Source organism: Pseudophryne corroboree, chromosome 7 (genome assembly GCF_028390025.1).
Source record: "Pseudophryne corroboree isolate aPseCor3 chromosome 7, aPseCor3.hap2, whole genome shotgun sequence".
NCBI lineage: Eukaryota > Metazoa > Chordata > Amphibia > Anura > Myobatrachidae > Pseudophryne > Pseudophryne corroboree.
In genome coordinates this window covers 374518015-374531835 of record NC_086450.1, presented here as the reverse complement: position 1 = coordinate 374531835, position 13821 = coordinate 374518015, and the positions used below count along the sequence as shown (strand labels likewise).

Sequence of the window (13821 nt, the reverse complement as noted above, 5' to 3'; positions counted from 1 at the left end):
CCAGAATCATCCCTAGGACCAGCAGACGTGTCGTCGGAACAACTGCGGTTTTGGAATATTTAGAATCCACCCGTGCTGTCGTAGAACTACTTGAGATAGTGCTACTCCGACCTCCAACTGTTCTCTGGACCTTGTTCTTATTAGGAGGTCGTCCATTTTCTTTGAAGACGAATCCTCCTTTCGGTCATTACCTTGGTAAGGACCCGGGGTGCCTTGGACAAACCAACGGCATCGTCTTGAAACTGATAGTGACAGTTCTGTACCACGAACCTGAGGTACCCTTGGTGAGAAAAGGCAAATTTTGGGACATGGAGGTAAGCATCCCTGATGTCCCGGGACACCATATAGTCCCCTTGTTCTTTGCTATCACTGCTCTGAGTGACTCCATCTGGATTTGAACCCTTGCAAGTGTTCAAATTTTTCAGATTTAGAATAGGTCTCACCTAGCCTTCAGTACCACCATATAGTGTGGAGTAATAACCCTTTCCTTGTTGTCGGAGGGGTAATTTTATTATCACCTGCTGGGAATACAGCTTGTGAATTGTTTTCAATACTGCCTCCCTGTCGGAGGGAGACATTGGTACAGCAGACTACAGGAACCTGCGAGGGGGGAAACCTCTCGACATTCCAATCTGTACCCCTTGGATACTACTTGTAGGATCCAGGGGTCCTGTACGGTCCCAGCGTCATGCTGAGAACTTGGTAGAAGCGGTGGAGGGCTTCTGTTCCTGGGAATGGGCTGCCTGCTGCAGTCTTCTTCCCTTTCCTCTATCCCTGGGCAGATATGACTCTTATAGGGACGAAAGGACTGAGGCTGAAAAGACGGTGTCTTTTTCTGCAGAGATGTGACTTAGGGTAAAAAACGGTGGATTTTCCAGCAGTTGCCCTGGCCACCAGGTCCCATGGACCGACCCCAAATAACTCCTCCCCTTTATACGGCAATACATCTTTGTGCCGTTTGGAATCTGCATCACCTGACCACTGTCGTGTCCATAAACATCTTCTTGCAGATATGGACATCGCATTTACTCTTGATGCCAGAGTGCAAATATCCCTCTGCGCATCTCGCATATATAGAAATGCATCCTTTAAATGCTCTATAGTCAATAAAATACTGTTCCTGTCAAAGGTATCAATATTTTTAGTCAGGGAATCCGACCAAGCCACCTCAGCTCTGCACATCCATGCTGAGGCGATCGCTGGTCGCAGTATAACACCAGCATGTGTGTGTATACTTTTTAGGATATTTCTCTATCGTCCTAAGTGGATGCTGGGGTTCCTGAAAGGACCATGGGGAATAGCGGCTCCGCAGGAGACAGGGCACAAAAAAGTAAAGCTTTACTAGGTCAGGTGGTGTGCACTGGCTCCTCCCCCTATGACCCTCCTCCAGACTCCAGTTAGATTTTGTGCCCGAACGAGAAGGGTGCAATCTAGGTGGCTCTCCTAAAGAGCTGCTTAGAGAAAGTTTAGTTTAGGTTTTTTTCTTTACAGTGAGTCCTGCTGGCAACAGGATCACTGCAACGTGGGACTTAGGGGGAAAGTAGTAAACTCACCTGCATGCAGAGTGGATTTGCTGCTTGGCTACTGGACACCATTAGCTCCAGAGGGATCGAACACAGGCCCAGCCGTGGAGTCCGGTCCCGGAGCCGCGCCGCCGACCCCCTTGCAGATGCTGAAGCGTGAAGAGGTCCGGAAACCGGCGGCTGAAGACTCCTCAGTCTTCATAAGGTAGCGCACAGCACTGCAGCTGTGCGCCATTTTCCTCTCAGCACACTTCACTGGGCAGTCACTGAGGGTGCAGAGCGCTGGGGGGGGGCGCTCTGAGAGGCAAATATAAACCTTATACAAGGCTAAAAATACCTCACATATAGCCCATAGGGGCTATATGGAGATATTTAACCCCTGCCTGACTGGAAAAATAGCGGGAGAAGAACCCGCCGAAAAAGGGGCGGGGCCTATCTCCTCAGCACACGGCGCCATTTTCTGTCACAGCTCCGCTGGTCAGAACGGCTCCCAGGTCTCTCCCCTGCACTGCACTACAGAAACAGGGTAAAACAGAGAGGGGGGGCACATTAATGGCTATATATATATATATATATTAAAGCAGCTATAAGGGAGCACTTAATATAAGGATATCCCTTGTATATATAGCGCTTTGTGGTGTGTGCTGGCAGACTCTCCCTCTGTCTCCCCAAAAGGGCTAGTGGGTCCTGTCTTCATTAGAGCATTCCCTGTGAGTTTGCGGTGTGTGTCGGTACGTGGTGTCGACATGTATGAGGACGATATTGGTGTGGAGGCGGAGCAATTGCCAAATATGCAGATGTCACCCCCCAGGGGGTCGACACCAGAATGGATGCCTTTATTTGTGGAATTACGTGATGGTTTATCTTCCCTTAAACAGTCAGTTGAGGACATGAGGCGGCCGGACAATCAATTAATGCCTGTCCAGGCGCCTCAAACACCGTCAGGGGCTGTAAAACGCCCTTTGCCTCAGTCGGTCGACACAGACCCAGACACGGGCACTGATTCCAGTGACGACGGTAGAAATTCAAACGTATTTTCCAGTAGGGCCACACGTTATATGATTTTGGCAATGAAGGAGACGTTACATTTAGCTGATACTACAGATACCGTAAAACAGGGTATTATGTATGGTGTGAAAAAACTACAAACAGTTTTTCCTGAATCAGAAGAATTAAATGACGTGTGTGATGAAGCGTGGGTTGCTCCTGATAAAAAGTTGATAATTTCAAAAAAGTTATTGGCATTATACCCTTTCCCGCCAGAGGTTAGGGCGCGCTGGGAAACACCCCCTAAGGTGGACAAGGCGCTCACACGCTTATCCAAACAAGTGGCGTTACCCTCTCCTGAGACGGCCGCACTTAAGGATCCATCAGATAGAAAGATGGAAGTTATTCAAAAGAATATATACACACATGCAGGTGTTATACTACGACCAGCTATAGCAACTGCCTGGATGTGCAGTGCTGGAGTAGTTTGGTCAGAATCCCTGATTGAAAATATTGATACCCTAGATAGGGACAATGTTTTACTGTCGTTAGAACAAATAAAGGATGCATTTATCTATATGCGTGATGCACAGAGGGATATTTGCACACTGGCATCTCGGGTGAGTGCTATGTCCATTTCAGCCAGAAGAGCCTTATGGACACGACAGTGGACAGGCGATGCGGATTCAAAACGTCACATGGAGGTTTTGCCGTATAAAGGGGAGGAGTTATTTGGAGTTGGTCTATCAGACTTGGTGGCCACGGCTACTGCCGGGAAATCCACTTTTTTACCTCAAGTCACTCCCCAACAGAGAAAGGCACCGACCTTTCAACCGCAGCCTTTTCGCTCCTACAAAAATAAGAGAGCAAAGGGCTTGTCGTACCTGCCACGAGGCAGAGGAAGAGGGAAGAGACACCAACAGGCAGCTCCTTCCCAGGAACAGAAGCCCTCCCCGGCTCCTGCAAAAACCTCAGCATGACGCTGGGGCCTCTCAAGCGGACTCGGGGACAGTGGGGGGCCGTCTCAAAAATTACAGCGCGCAGTGGGCTCACTCGCAGGTAGACCCCTGGATCCTGCAGATAATATCTCAGGGGTACAGGTTGGAATTAGAGACGGATCCTCCTCATCGTTTCCTGAAGTCTGCCTTACCAACCGTCTCTTCCGAAAGGGAGAGGGTGTTGGAAGCCATTCACAAGCTGTACGCTCAGCAGGTGATAGTCAAAGTACCCCTATTACAACAAGGAAAGGGGTATTATTCCACTCTATTTGTGGTACCGAAGCCGGATGGCTCGGTAAGGCCTATTCTAAATCTGAAGTCCTTGAACCTCTACATAAAAAAGTTCAAGTTCAAGATGGAGTCACTCAGAGCAGTGATAGCGAACCTGGAAGAAGGGGACTTTATGGTATCCTTGGACATCAAGGATGCGTATCTACACGTTCCGATTTACCCCGCACACCAGGGGTACCTCAGGTTCATTGTTCAAAACTGTCACTATCAGTTTCAGACGCTGCCGTTCGGATTGTCCACGGCGCCTCGGGTCTTTACCAAGGTAATGGCCGAGATGATGATTCTTCTTCGAAGAAAAGGCGTATTAGTTATCCCATACTTGGACGATCTCCTAATAAGGGCAAGGTCCAGAGAACAGCTGGAGACAGCTTTAGCACTATCTCAAGAGGTGCTAAGACAACACGGGTGGATTCTGAATATTCCAAAATCCCATTTAATCCCGACAACTCGTCTGCTGTTCCTAGGAATGATTCTGGACACGGTTCAGAAAAAGGTTTTCCTTCCAGAGGAAAAAGCCAAGGAGTTATCCGATCTGGTCAGGAACCTCCTAAAACCAGGAAAAGTGTCAGTACATCAATGCACAAGAGTCCTGGGAAAAATGGTGGCTTCTTACGAAGCAATTCCATTCGGCAGATTCCATGCAAGAATATTCCAAAGGGATCTGTTGGACAAATGGTCAGGGTCGCATCTGCAGATGCACCTGCGAATAACCCTGTCACCAAAGACAAGGGTGTCACTTCTGTGGTGGTTGCAGAAGGCTCACCTATTAGAAGGCCGCAGATTCGGCATTCAGGATTGGATCCTGGTGACCACGGACGCCAGCCTGAGAGGCTGGGGAGCAGTCACACAAGGAAGAAACTTCCAGGGAGTATGGACGAGTCTGGAAAAGTCTCTTCACATAAACATTCTGGAACTAAGAGCAATCTACAATGCTCTAAGCCAGGCGGAACTTCTCCTGCAAGGAAAGCCGGTGTTGATTCAGTCGGACAACATCACGGCGGTCGCCCATGTAAACAGGCAGGGCGGCACAAGAAGCAGGAGTGCAATGGCAGAAGCTGCCAAGATTCTTCGCTGGGCGGAGAATCACGTGATAGCACTGTCAGCAGTGTTCATCCCGGGCGTGGACAACTGGGAAGCAGACTTCCTCAGCAGACACGATCTTCATCCGGGAGAGTGGGGTCTACATCCAGAAGTCTTCAACATGTTAATAGACCGTTGGGAAAGACAAATTGTAGACATGATGGCGTCTCGCCTCAACAAGAAACTGGACAAATATTGCGCCAGGTCAAGAGATCCACAGGCAATAGCTGTGGACGCACTGGTAACTCCTTGGGTGTACCAGTCAGTGTATGTGTTTCCTCCTCTGCCGCTCATACCAAAGGTATTGAAGATCATACGGCAAAGAAGAGTAAGAACAATACTAGTGGTTCCGGATTGGCCGAGAAGGACTTGGTATCCGGAACTTCAAGAGATGCTCACGGACGAACCGTGGCCTCTACCTCTGAGAAGGGACCTGCTACAGCAGGGTCCCTGTCTTTTTCAAGACTTACCGCGGCTGCGTTTGACGGCATGGCGGTTGAACGCCAGATCCTAAAAGGGAAAGGCATTCCAGAAGAAGTCATTCCTACCTTGATTAAGGCACGGAAGGAAGTCACCGTGAAACATTATCACCGCATTTGGCGAAAATATGTAGCGTGGTGCGAGGATCGGAGGGTTCCGACGGAGGAATTCCAACTGGGTCGTTTCCTACATTTCCTGCAATCAGGATTATCTATGGGTCTCAAATTGGGATCCATTAAGGTTCAAATTTCGGCCCTGTCAATATTCTTCCAAAAAGAATTGGCCTCTGTCCCTGAGGTCCAGACTTTTGTCAAGGGAGTACTGCATATACAGCCTCCTGTGGTGCCTCCGGTGGCACCGTGGGATCTAAATGTAGTTTTAGATTTCCTCAAATCCCATTGGTTTGAACCATTGAAAAAGGTGGATTTGAAATATCTCACATTGAAAGTGACTATGTTACTAGCCCTGGCCTCTGCCAGGAGAGTATCTGAATTGGCGGCTTTATCTTATAAAAGTCCTTATCTAATCTTCCATTCGGATAGGGCAGAACTGCGGACTCGTCCGCATTTTCTCCCTAAAGTGGTATCAGCATTTCATCTGAACCAACCTATTGTGGTGCCTGCGGCCACTAGCGACTTGGAGGACTCCAAGTTGTTGGACGTTGTCAGAGCCTTAAAAATATACATTGCAAGGACGGCTGGAGTCAGAAAATCTGACTCGCTGTTTATATTGTATGCACCCAACAAGTTGGGCGCACCTGCTTCTAAGCAGTCGATTGCTCGTTGGATTTGTAACACAATTCAACTTGCACATTCTGTGGCAGGCCTGCCACAGCCTAAAACTGTAAAAGCCCACTCCACAAGGAAGGTGGGCTCATCTTGGGCGGCTGCCCGAGGGGTCTCGGCATTACAACTCTGCCGAGCAGCTACGTGGTCGGGGGAGAACACGTTTGTAAAATTTTACAAATTTGATACCCTGGCAAAGGAGGACCTGGAGTTCTCTCATTCGGTGCTGCAGAGTCATCCGCACTCTCCCGCCCGTTTGGGAGCTTTGGTATAATCCCCATGGTCCTTTCAGGAACCCCAGCATCCACTTAGGACGATAGAGAAAATAAGAATTTACTTACCGATAATTCTATTTCTCGGAGTCCGTAGTGGATGCTGGGCGCCCATCCCAAGTGCGGATTATCTGCAATACTTGTACATAGTTATTGTTAACTAATTCGGGTTATTGTTAAGGAGCCATCTTTAAGAGGCCCTTTCTGTTGTCATACTGTTAACTGGGTTTAGATCACAAGTTGTACGGTGTGATTGGTGTGGCTGGTATGAGTCTTACCCGGGATTCAAAATGCCTCCCTTATTGTGTATGCTCGTCCGGGCACAGTACCTAACTGGAGTCTGGAGGAGGGTCATAGGGGGAGGAGCCAGTGCACACCACCTGACCTAGTAAAGCTTTACTTTTTTGTGCCCTGTCTCCTGCGGAGCCGCTATTCCCCATGGTCCTTTCAGGAACCCCAGCATCCACTACGGACTCCGAGAAATAGAATTATCGGTAAGTAAATTCTTATTTTTTCAGCCTCCTATCAGCTGGCTCCTTAAGTACGGCCCTATCCGTAGATGGTACCGCCACTTGTTCTGATAAGCGTGTGAGCGCCTTATCCACCCTGAGGGGTGTTTCCCACCGCGCCTTAACTTCTGGCGGGAAAGGGTATACCGCCAATAATTTTCTATCGGGGGAAACCCACGCATCATCACACACTTGATTTAATTTATCTGATTCAGGAAAAACTACAGGTAGTTTTTTCACCTCACACATAATACCCTTTTTTGTGGTACTTGGAGTATCAGAAATATGTAACACCTCCTTCATTGCCCTTAACGTGTGGCCCTAAAAGAAAATACGTTTGTTTCTTCACCGTCGACACTGAAATCAGTGTCCGTGTCTGGGTCTGTGTCGACCGACTGAGGTAAATGGGCATTTTACAGCCCCTGACGGTGTTTGAGACGCCTGGACAGATACTAATTTGTTCGCCGGCCCTCTCATGTCGTCAACCGGCTTGCAGCGTGTTGACATTGTCACGTAATTTCCATAAATAAGCCATCCATTCCGGTGTCGACTCCCTAGAGAGTGACATCACCATTACAGGCAATTTGCTCCGCCTCCTCACCAATATTTTCCTCATACATGTCGACACACACGTACCGACATACAGCACACACATAGGGAATGCTCTGATAGAGGACAGGACCCACTAGCCCTTTGGGGAGACAGAGGGAGAGTTTGCCAGCACACACCAAAACGCTATAATTATCCAGGGACAACCTTTATATAAGTGTTCCTTTTATAGCATTTTAATATATATACATATCGCCAAATCAGTGCCCCCCCTCTCTGTTTTAACCCTGTTTCTGTAGTGCAGTGCAGGGGAGATCATGGGAGCCTTCCCACCAGCCTTTCTGTGAGGGAAAATGGCGCTGTGTGCTGAGGAGAATAGGCCCCGCCCCCTTTTCGGCGGGCTTCTTCTCCGGAGTTTTAGATATCTGGCAGGGGTTAAATACATCCATATAGCCTCAAGGGCTATATGTGATGTATTTTTCGCCATACAGGTATTATACATTGCTGCCCAGGGCGCCCCCCCCCAGCGCCCTGCACCCTCCGTGACCGCTGTGTGAAGTGTGCTGACAACAATGGCGCACAGCTGCAGTGCTGTGCGCTACCTGATGAAGACTGAGAGTCTTCTGCCGCCTGGTTCCGGACCTCTTCATCTTCAGCATCTGCAAGGGGGGTCGGCGGCGCGGCTCCGGGACGAACCCCAGGGCGAGCCCTGTGTTCCGACTCCCTCTGGAGCTATGTCCAGTAGCCTAAGAATCCAATCCATCCTGCACGCAGGTGAGTTGAAAATCTCTCCCCTAAGTCCCTCGATGCAGTGAGCCTGTTGCCAGCAGGACTCACTGAAAATAAAGAACCTAAAAACTTTTTCTAAGCAACTCTTTAAGAGAGCCACCTAGATTGCACCCTTCTCGGCCGGGCACAAAAACCTAACTGAGGCTTGGAGGAGGGTCATAGGGGGAGGAGCCAGTACACACCATGTGATCCTAAAAGCTTGCTTTTGTGCCCTGTCTCCTGCGGAGCCGCTATTCCCCATGGTCCTGACGGAGTCCCCAGCATCCACTAGGACGTTAGAGAAAAAGTATTGCTCATGTCATATCTGCCTTCAGGCTTATCACTGATAGAACACATGTTCCAAGTTCCATGCACCCTTGTTAAATCTCTTTCTGCGAGGTACACTGGATTTCACAGGGCGCCCACCGTGACGCACTTAGCGTCTTTGGGTTGGTATGGCATTAGCCGCTGATACCTTCTCCTGTTGTGAGAATGTGGTGTCTGTGGCTGGTTAAAGCCTCCTCGCTTCATTCACACTCTCCTGTGCTAGCTCCGCCCACAGACACCTGCCCAAGCCAAACCCAACCCTCAGGCGTGACATAAACACTGTAGCCATAAGGTATCATTTTCTGCATGGGAACTGTGAGATGATAGGCCGGAAGCTGAGTCACATGCATCTAGTGGGGGATTTGTTTTTGGTAAGATCACCACAAAGGACATGGGGACATCCGCTTAGGTTAGAGAAGAGATTTAGCACTCTGAGACGGAAGGGTGTCTTCACAGTAAGGACAATGGGGGTCATTCCGAGTTGTTCGCTCGTTGCCGATTTTCGCTATGCTGCGATTTGTTGCTAAATGCGCATGCGCATGGTACGCAGCGCGCATGCGCTTAGTTATTTAACTAAAAACTTAGCAGTTTTGCTGTTGTCTGTGCAGCGCTTTTCAGTCGCACTGCTGATCGGTGAGTGATTGACAGGAAAGGTCCGTTTCTGGGAGGTAACTGAGCGTTTTCTGGGAGTGTGCTAAAAAACGCAGGCGTGTCAGGGAAAAACGCGGGAGTGTCTGGAGAAATGGGGGAGTGGCTGGCCGAACGCAGGGCGTGTTTGTGACATCAAACCAGGAACTAAACGGACCGAGCTGATCGCAATCTAGGAGTAGGTCTGGAGCTACTCAGAAACTGCAAGAAAATATTTAGTAGCAGTTCTGCTAATCTTTCGTTCGCTATTCTGCTAAGCTAAGATACACTCCCAGAGGGCGGCGGCCTAGCGTTTGCAATGCAGCTAAAAGCAGCTAGCGGGAGAACAACTCGGAATGACCACCAATATGTATTTGGAATTCCCTGCCTGAGAAAGTAGTAATGACGGACTCGGTCACTACTATTAAGAACGGGCTAGATAAATTCCTAATGGATAAGGATATTCAGGGTTACGATGGGTAAATCATGCACTTTAATAATAAAATAAAACAACTATATAAAAAAGAGGAATGGACATAACAGTTAAACATTCATCAAAGTGATTAGTGATCTCTACTAATAGGTGGAACTCGATGGACAAATTGTCTTTTTTCAACCTCAAAAACTGTTACTATGTTCTACTGTGCATACATACACCGTACTATGGCCCTCATTCCGAGTTGATCGCTAGCTGCTTTCGGTCGCAGCGCAGCGATTGGGTAAAGCGGCACTTCTGCGCATGCGTATGGGGCACAGTGCGCACGCGCGACGTACTTTCACAAAAGCCGATGCAGTTTCACACAAGGTCTAGTGACGCTTTTCAGTCGCACTGCTGGCCGCAGAATGATTACAGGAAGTGGGTGTTTCTGGGAGGTAATTGACCGTTTTTGGGGAGTGTGTGTAAAAACGCAGGCGTGTCGGATACAAACGCGGGTGTGCCTGGAAAAACGCAGGCGTGGCTGGCCTAACGCAGGGCGTGTTTGTGATGTCAAAACAGGAACTAAACAGTCTGAAGTGATCGCTAGCTAAGAGTAAGTCTCGAGCTACTCAGAAACTGCACAATCTTTTTTTGTAGCAGCGCTGCGATCCTTTCGGTTGCACCTCTGCTAAGCTAAGATACACTCCCAGAGGGCGGCGGCTTAGCGTTTGCACTGCTGCTAAAAGCAGCTAGAGAGCGAACAACTCGGAATGAGGGCCTATAGCCAAAAAATGGCTGATTCTGCACATGCCAAAGCAGACGTGCACACAGAGATCATAAGTGTGGACGGATTGATTGGACCACTCTTTCTGTGGAATGGGCATGTCTGCAGGGCAACCATGTGGACACACGGAACTGTTCCACCTACTGGAAGTGTCATGGGAGTGTCTTTGTGTGTGAACTAAATTCAGTAGTGTACGGCTGGAGATTTGGGACCCATGTATCAGACAGATCTTATGTACCCAGCATGGAGTGGGTGCATGTCCAGATACTTATGACGGTTGCGGCTGCAGATGAAAAAACAGTGGGCGGGATGGCATTCCATATGCAGACGCACAGATGTTTGGCATACACAGGGGAATTATCACATTAGTCACGGTCATATTGAAAAGAGGCTGCTGATGCGTCTGACATATCAGCCACCATGTCTGTGTTGGCTATGGGAATGGATTATATCATAAGATCAGTGCTAAAATGATTGTCTGCCCCCCTCCTCTCCGTCCATCTTGACATTTTCCAGAACAATGTGATGAATAACGGAACGATCCCTCATTCTGTCCTTCATTATACTGCACTGGATTGCATGAAATATCTTCCGATTGGCTGTGCAGCATGGTCAACCAGAAGATATTGCATGCGACCCACGGGAACACTCAATTGGGCATACACACTGCCTGATACGTCATTTCATTCAGCCAGAAAATACACATTGTGCCAATATTGGCCAGGCGTGTACACACCCTGGTCGGGATCATCAGAAAAGGAAAATTAACATGCTGGATTTCCCTGCTTTCAGGGGATCAACGGATTGCGGCAATCAGTTGCTGATGTATGGGACCCAAAAAACAATGCAGGCCATACTGACCGGCGGCCATCAATGTGGATTCATCCATTGGGGATATAGGGAATTTCTAAATATTAAGAACCCCAGAGTAGCAGATACCAACCATTTTTTTGGACAAGATCTGCCAATCAGGGACATTCAAGATGCTAGATTTTCCCAATTCCCTAACATTGGTGGGTCGATAATTGCAATGATCGGCGATCCTTTTGGAGAATCTAGGAAATTCTGCATGCTAAAAATCCCTGATTTACTGCTGATTCTGATCATTTTTGGTACGGGGTTGCAAATCAGACAGATCCAACATATGTTGGATTTCCTGGAACTCAGCATTGGCAGTTTGGGGAACTGCCCAATCCATCAGAAATGTACTGTATGGAGCAGATAATAGCTCATAGACATTTATGTGGGAGGGTGATATTGGTGAACAATGCGCACTCCCGCATGTTGTTCAGCGTTCACCAACATACCCTCCAACTGTACCTTTTTAGCAGGTACAGTACCTTTTTTTTATGGTCTGTACCGATTTTTGGCTCTCCAAACTTACATTGAAAGTATAGGAAAAGGCCCTTTACCCGTGGCCACGCCCCCTATTCAAATTTGTACCGATTTTTATGTGTAAAATGTTGGGAGGGTATGCACCAATATTGAGCTGACATGCAGCTCAACCCGTCAATGTCGGGCTAGACGGCATGTTTGGGAACGCCGGCAGTGACGTCACTGAACGTTATAATTGAAGGATAACATTCAGTGTGTACGCACTATATCGATGAACGCTATATCATTCAACGCCTACATTTACACATTCGCAAAGCAACCATATTCAAGGTGCTGCGGATCACAGCACCGTTTTATGGGGGTCATTCCGAGTTGATTGCTTGCTAGCAACTTTTTGCAGCGCTGCGATCCGATAGTCGCCTCCTATGGGGGAGTGTATTTTAGCTTTGCAAGTGTGCAAACGCTTTTGCAGCCGACGGCACAAAAAAGTTTTTTTGCAGTTTCTGAGTAGCTCTGTACTTACTCAGCCGCTGCGATCACTTCAGTCTTTTTGGTCCCGGAATTGACGTCAGACACCCACCCTGCAAACACTTGGACACGCCTGCGTTTTCCCAAACACTCCCAGAAAAAGCTCAGTTGACACCCATAAAATCCTCTTTCTGACACCTTGCGATCGGCTGTGCGAATGGATTCTTCGTTAAATCCATCACCCAGCAGCGATCCTCTTTGTACCCGTACGACGCGCCTGTTCATTGCGGTGCATACTCATGCGCAGTTTTGCCGAGATTTAACCTGATCGCAGTGCTGCAAAAAGTTGCTAGCGAGCGATCAACTCGGAATGACCCCCTATATCACAGTTATCTGCTGCTGGTCTGTGAAGTGGGTAAGGAAAACATTTGGGGCCACATCACTGTAGGTTCCGATTTGCTAAAAGTGTACATTATACTGCTATTACGCAGTTGGACTCAGAGGCCAGACGTTGCAGTGCTGGGACAGATCCTCTGCTAGGAGACTGACCCAGCGATAACACGGCAGTGGCAGCGAGGGGCAGCGCTCGCATAGCGACAGACCCACGTAGCAGCAGCAGCAGCAGGAAAAAGACGCTCGAGAACGAGGTCCCGTGACGTCAGTAGCGACAGATTCAGCAGCGCAGCACAGCCCGGGCCCCGACACAGCGACCTGCTGTCACCTCCTCCTCCGGTGCTGTCGTCGCCCGCTGCGCCCCCAGCCCAGATAATCATCATCATCATCATCATCACCGCCCGCACCGCCGGCAGCAGCATCCTCTTCCCGTACCGCCTCCTCCTCCTCCTGCCTTCCTGCATCCCTAACGGTAAGGACCCCCCATCCTCAGCCTCCATCACACTGAGCAGCACAACAACAACAACAACACACACACACACACACACACACACACACACACACACACACACACACACACACACACACTGTACTAACATATAGAGACACACACACACACACACACACACACACACACACACACACACACTGTACTAACATATAGAGACACACAACACACACACACACACACACACACACACACACACACACACACACACACACACACACACTGTACTAACATATAGAGACACTCACACACACACACTGTACTAACAAATAGACACACACACACACACACACACACACACACACACACACACACACACACTATACTAACATATAGACACACACAAAACATATCCTGTACACATACTTTTACATACCACACCACAAACCATATACACATACATACATACATACATACATACATACACACATTATATACACACAGTGCTGCACACAGGGACAGTGACGGTAACATCTGCAGTGTGCTGTAAACAATCCCCCTCCTCCCTGTCATGGCAGCACACACACACACACACACACACCTCTCACCCATGCTGCTGACTGCAGTGTGCATCCTGCATGTGTCTCACCCTCCGTAGGGTCCTTCTCCCCTATATAACGTACTCATTACAGGATGGGCTCAGTGTGTGATCTGTGTGCTAGGGACGGATTGCAGTACTGGCCTAGTTGTTTCATATTTGCCGCAGACAAACATTAGCT

At 48.7% G+C, this 13821-nt stretch overlaps 1 protein-coding gene across 2 annotated transcripts in view; it reads left to right on the top strand.

Moving 5' to 3' along the window:
• Window positions 1-13821, top strand: part of PRKAR1B (protein kinase cAMP-dependent type I regulatory subunit beta) — a 428398-nt gene that overhangs the window by 48433 nt on the left and 366144 nt on the right. Inside the window, exon 1 of one of the 2 annotated variants that reach the window (XM_063934516.1) lies at window positions 12731-13066. The exons of the other annotated variant lie outside the window; for it this stretch is intronic. The gene's annotated coding sequence lies outside the window, so the exon portion shown is untranslated. Of the gene's footprint in view, window positions 1-12730; window positions 13067-13821 lie in introns of those variants that run through there. 2 annotated transcript variants of the gene reach the window in all.